This window comes from Pollicipes pollicipes, unplaced genomic scaffold, assembly GCF_011947565.3.
Source record: "Pollicipes pollicipes isolate AB1234 unplaced genomic scaffold, Ppol_2.1 Scaffold_4881;HRSCAF=5763_pilon_pilon_pilon, whole genome shotgun sequence".
Classification (NCBI taxonomy): Eukaryota; Metazoa; Arthropoda; class Thecostraca; order Pollicipedomorpha; family Pollicipedidae; genus Pollicipes; species Pollicipes pollicipes.
Genome location: NW_023596576.1, coordinates 53,693,989 through 53,699,766, shown reverse-complemented (window position 1 = coordinate 53,699,766; position 5,778 = coordinate 53,693,989). Strand labels below are relative to the sequence as shown.

Here is a 5,778-nt window from a genome sequence, read left to right as displayed (position 1 = left end):
ATGGTCACCAGATGGTCATCAGAATGTCATCAGAATGTTCTGCGCGGTATTGAGAAAGTGTAGTTACAAAACTTGTGTGGTGGGCCGAGTCCGTTAACTGCCTCCAGGTTGAGGCGCCGTACGCTCCGTAACTGTGTGGTCAGAGCTGATCGCTAAACGAACGGCAGTTGCAGCCCCCTCCCCCCTCCCCGCGCGGCCCGTCCACACATCGTGCACAGTGAAGCACGCGATCCGCGGCCGGCGCACGTGACCGCTGCGCGCGCCCCTGCCGGTCGTCCGCGGCGGCGGCGCTGGCGTCGCCCCTGCCGGCCGCCCGGTGGCGTTCGCGAGTGCCACGCAGGCACTGGGCGGGACCACGTCGGCGGGCTGCGGACGGCGGCGGAGGCGGGCGGGCGGGCGAGCGGGCACAGCGCGGCGGCGGCGGCACGATGGCGGACGACATGGTGACTGACGGCGGTGGGCAGAGCTTCCTCTGGTGGCTGATTTCGCCGTTGATCGGGATCGGTATCTTCCTCATCCCGATGGCTGTGATTGGTGAGTGAGCCGGCCGGCCGGCCCACGGCGGGCGCCGGGTCAGCGCGGGTCAGACGTGGCCGCCGGTACACTCAGCCACCGCTGTCGTGCGGCGGCCGTTGTTGCTTTCCAGGCCGTTTCCGTCTCGGTCCGGGCCTCCTGTCGGCGCAGCATCGACTGGCTGTTGGAGTCGCCCGTTTTCGGTCGTGACGTCATTATTCTGTCGTGCTGTCTCACCATCGGTTGTCAACAGACGGCTCGGCAAAGCTGTCGTTGCTGGGCCCTCGTTTTGTGATCGCTTCGAAGCTAGCAAACATGCTGCAAACGAATTTCGGCCTCTGTTGTTCATTGAACGTCCTTTTCTGCTTGCGATCTTCACGTCGATTCGAGTCTCGGTTGGTAACTATCTGCCCTGTGCCGGTTGGGTTGCGCCAGTGCAGCAGTACCTGTATCGGCCTGCAGTTGGTTTCTTCAGCACGGGAACATCACGGAAACCGGTCCGGGCGGCCGGCGTTCGCCCCTTGTATGTCGGGCCGGCTGCCGGCTGCCGGCCGGCCAAGCTTGGGGCTGGCCTTGCGAACATGCTTGGGAAGAGGGAAACGACAAATTTCATCAGGCGCTTTGGCGAGGATGCAGGCCATTTTTGCTGTAAAAACTAATGATTCGCAGGTGGGTGAGCGGCGAAGAGCGTCTGAATCCACACGAAAGAAGGCGTCAAGGTGGCAGGCGCCGGGACTTGGCGTTGTGTCATGACAAGTGGTGTTTTGTTATCGAGTCGGAGCGAGACAGCTGCGGCACAGATAGGGATCTCAGAGAGTCTGAGCCAGGCACCTGCTCTGTTCCCATTGGCGGTTGCCTGTCACCAGGGGGTGCTAGGTCAGCGACGTGGAGCGCGTTTCCAGCTCGCGTGCCGAACGAGGCGTGCGCGCTCAGTATGCGCAGTGTCCGCAGGCCTGTCGCCGCAGTGTTTTTGCTTCAAATGCGAATTTAATTTGAGTGAGTGCTCGGCATCCATACAATGGAGTCCGTTCAGTAACGTTTTCGTGCCTGCGGTTCAACAGATATTCGTTGCTCTGGTTGCTGACGATAGCCTGCTGCGCTTACCCCGTGAAGTACCGTTATCTCCCTACAATGGCTGGCCTGCCTGAGGCTCGTCAGTTCTCCGGTGTGCACCGGCGGTGCACCGTCTAACACAGCATAGGGAGCACGCTCGAGTAGTGTCTTGTGTGTCACGGCGGTGTGCAGTACAGCGCGGCAGGAACGGTCCCGGGTGCCAGGTGGGTGACCGCGGAGTAGCGGCGCTCGCGTCCGGGTACCGGTCAAGGAGCGGACAAGCCCTCCACTGCGAGCGGCTGCAGTGCAGCGGCGTAAACAGCAGGCGTCGGCCAGGCTGCCCTCCGGCGCCGTCGCAGGGCATTGACATTCACAAACTGCACAGTTTGAGCCGTCATATCGTCTGGACAAATGGTGGCCAAATGTCCCTGTGTCGGTCGTGGTTTTGCTCGTTTGTCATCGTTTAAATGGAGTGACAGCTGTCGGCTTTCAGAGCGAACTTAGCGCTTCTCCGGCTCCGACACATAAAGCTGGGCAGAACGCCGCATTTTCTTTCGCTCTGTCGTTGCTGGGCTGATGCTGGACTTCCGTCCGCCTAGGTATAGGTATCCATCCGCTCCTGTGCAACTGGGCTCAGCAACGTATCCCCTCTTTTCTCCACCGACTGAGTCCAGTACGTTTTCATTCGATTCTGTGTAGCTGGGTTCTCCTCTGCAAGTTGTGTCCAGTGAATCCTCACTCGCCGTTCCGTGGCTGGGTTTTGTGTCTTGGCATGACTACTATTTCGTCATCCGCCCGTTTTTTCTCTTCCACCCGCCGCCCTGAATTCCTGCAACGCCCCACTTCACCAGAAGCGCGCTACGGTCGTCAGCAAGTTGGTCGATCGAGCTCCCTGGCGTCCGTACCGCCTGAGCGCTAGCACACAGCGCGAGGTCGGCTCCCTGTGTGGGCAGGGCTCGGTAGCGGTGACCATCCGCGTCCGTACCGCCTGAGCGCTACACACAGCGCGAGGTCGGCTCCCGTGTGGGCAGGGCTCGGTAGCGGTGACCATCCGCGTCCGTACCGCCTGAGCGCTAGCACACAGCGCGAGGTCGGCTCCCTGTGTGGGCAGGGCTCGGTAGCGGTGACCATCCGCGTCCGTACCGCCTGAGCGCTAGCACACAGCGCGAGGTCGGCTCCCTGTGTGGGCAGGGCTCGGTAGCGGTGACCATCCGCGTCCGTACCGCCCGAGCGCCAGCACACAGCGCGAGGTCGGGCTCCTGTGTGGGCAGGGCTCGGTAGCGGTGACCATCCGCGTCCCGTACCGCCGAGCGCCAGCACACAGCGCGAGGTCGGCTCCCTGTGTGGGCAGGGATCGGTACAGGTGGCCATCGTATCCGCGCCGTTACGCCGACCGAGCGCCGCAACACAGCGATGAGGTCGGCTCCCGGTGTGGGCAGGCGCTCACTTCGGTAGCGGTGACCATCCACGTCCACATGGTATCGCCCATCACTGACCTCTCCAGCGTCTCTTAGCTGTGGAAAGGCCGATCATGGCGGGCCGAGAAACTTTGAAATACCCAGAACAAGAGCTCTCGAAGACCTTTGATCAGCGGCGCCGGGTAATGGTTCGTTACCAGCGTCAGCGGTGAGCCTGTGTGTGTGCGTGTTTTGGAGATTGTTGGTGGTTTCGTGCTCGACGGCTGGCTCGAGATCCAGCCTCGTGACGTGGAATTCCAGAGGTGACGCCAAGGTCATCCAGTGGACCTCGTCACCTCTTACGTCCGTGGTACTAGCGGCACCAGTGGTGGGACGTAGTTGGTGACAGATCCGAGACGGAATGCGTCACGTCCCGAGACATCACTGTTTCGTCACATGTCGCCACTCTGGCGTAATGGGCTGTCACACTTGCGTTATAGGTTGTGCTCACCTTTCATGTGTTCACAATACTATATTGACTATTCTGTGTGATGTAAGACACGACAATCATTGAACAATGGAGCAGCGGTATATTGCTGGCAAGGCATGTTTTGCTAACTGGCATGTGCTTCTGCTCGGCTCCCCCCCCCCCCCACCCCCACCCCTTTCGTGTGTGCTTTTCGTTCAAAGCTCGTGCAATGGTCGGATGTCTTCTAGCACGTCATCAAGTGTGAATCCGTCGTTATAGAAACCATGGAGCAACAGTATCGAAAATGAATGGTGTTACAGTAGCCGGCCTCGCGATTGAGGCACGCAATGCTTCTTTCTCACTTTCGTCACCGTTACCGTTTGGCAGGTTTCTTCATGTACAAATTAGTAAACAGCTTGAACGAAAAGGAGCGCAAGCGGGAAGAGAAGAAGAAGTTGAAGGAGCAAAAGAAGAAGAAGTAAACCTGTTCCGCGAACTCCAGAAGCATGCGGCGCGCCTGCGCCGGGTGGCGGCGGCGGGCCGCGCCACGGGCGCCCCCGCGGCCGGCCTGCTGAGGACGGTGGCGCCCCCTGCGCGCCACCGGGCCGGCCGGGCTCGCGTTCGGCCGGTGCCGATGGCCGGCCCGGCGCCAGGGCGCTCCGCCCGATGGCGCGGTCATCGGCCGCGGCCCGGCCCTCCTCTCAGGCCGGCGGCAAGTGTTGATTTGTGCGCGCCTCGGGAGATGGGGCCAAGTTTTGTTGGTAATGTTCCGTTCTGTCTGCTGGCGGCTATTTTTATTATGAAATAAAGAAAGCCGACTATGCCGTTCATTTTTGTCATGGGGGTTAAATTTTTTCGTGACATACTATGTGGATGAAATATGTGCCGTTGTGAGGGCGCGGCATGGTTTACTTAAAGGGTAAATGCTGTCTGGATAAGTGATGCTCGCTGTATTACAGCCCAGGTAACAGATGCTCACAGATCAAATAGCAAGGCCTTCCTAGGTCGGACACATTCAGATTGCGGCTTTGCCGGGATTTTTCTGGTTGGCAGAGGCAGCGTCAACAGAAAGGAGGGGCAGTCGCCAAGTGCAGTTTGCCAAAGAGCGCAGACATGTCTTTTCCTTTATATTTCAGGAGGCCCATCACGTTTACGAGAGGCCCAGGCGCCCAAGGCACAAACGCCCGGGAAAGAGCATACCATCAAATTTAAAAGGCGACCCAAAGGCACGCAGGATACAGCATCTACGCGGTGGAAGGCCCTAGATAAACAACATCAGGCCCTTTTCTTCGATAAGTGCTCCCTGTCGTATTATACTGCAGGTTTCGTTTAGTTACACATACCTAACATTTTCTGTTAAAAGGTGTACGAAATGGCATGCAGTGTACACATGGTTGTCCAGATTCACAGGTTCTCCATTGAAAAGGAGGCCTCCAGATCCGGCTAGGAAGCCCCTACATCTGCTTTCAGATCAATCCGCCCTGAAAGGCCAGCTCCGACCGAAACGAAAAGGGGGCATGCAGCGCTTGAGGAACGGCACAACCTTCGTCACGTCAGGTTTGCTGAATCCAACTCATCAGCAGGGACAGCACAGGATTTGAGACAGAGTCTACGCGAATCACAGCCAGTCTCTGTGGAGAGATAAAACCGCCCTCGCTCAGACCCCCTTCCCCAGCCGCGCCGCAAACTTCGCTTGGGCCCTCGGCCAGGCGGCTCAACTCAACGCGCCTGCGGCATACACACGAAAGCCCGGCTTACGTGCGAACGTGAAGCTATACCGCTCCAAAGCAGCATTCGCCACACCCGGAGAGATGTGTTACTAAGGGCCTTGGGCTGGATTACCACGAGCGGCATGTGGTCACTCGACTTTTAGGGGACGATCGCACCCGAACTGGTGTAGCCGTACCATGGCGAAAGTAATAGTCAACATCTCGCTCTCATTCTGAGAATAGGGCCCCATTGTCTGTGTGAGAGCATTAGGAACGCCGCTGAGAACAGGAAACACCGCCAGCACGGCCGGAGCGTCGCACCACCTGGCCTGGCACGCGCCTGACTAAACACGGCCGGAGCGTCGCACCACCTGGCCTGGCACGCGCCTGACTAAACACGGCCGGGGCGTCGCACCACCTGGCCTGGCACGCGCCTGACTAAACACGGCCGGGGCGTCGCACCACCTGGCCTGGCACGAGCCTGACTAAAACACGGCCGGAGCGTCGCACTACCTGACCTGGCACGCGCCTGACTAAACACGGCCGGAGCGTCGCACTACCTGGCCTGGCACGCGTCTGACTCAACACAGACGCATCTCCCCCACAGTTTCCCAGGTGTGCCACGGCATCACGGGGG

At 59.5% G+C, this 5,778-nt stretch overlaps 1 long non-coding RNA gene across 1 annotated transcript; it reads left to right on the top strand.

The window, feature by feature from the left end:
- Window positions 1-393: 393 nt before the first annotated feature.
- Window positions 394-4,257, top strand: LOC119101311 (uncharacterized). Its single transcript, XR_005094541.1, has 2 exons — window positions 394-534; window positions 3,820-4,257. It is a non-coding gene; the product is annotated as an uncharacterized LOC119101311 (long non-coding RNA).
- Window positions 4,258-5,778: the final 1,521 nt, after the last annotated feature.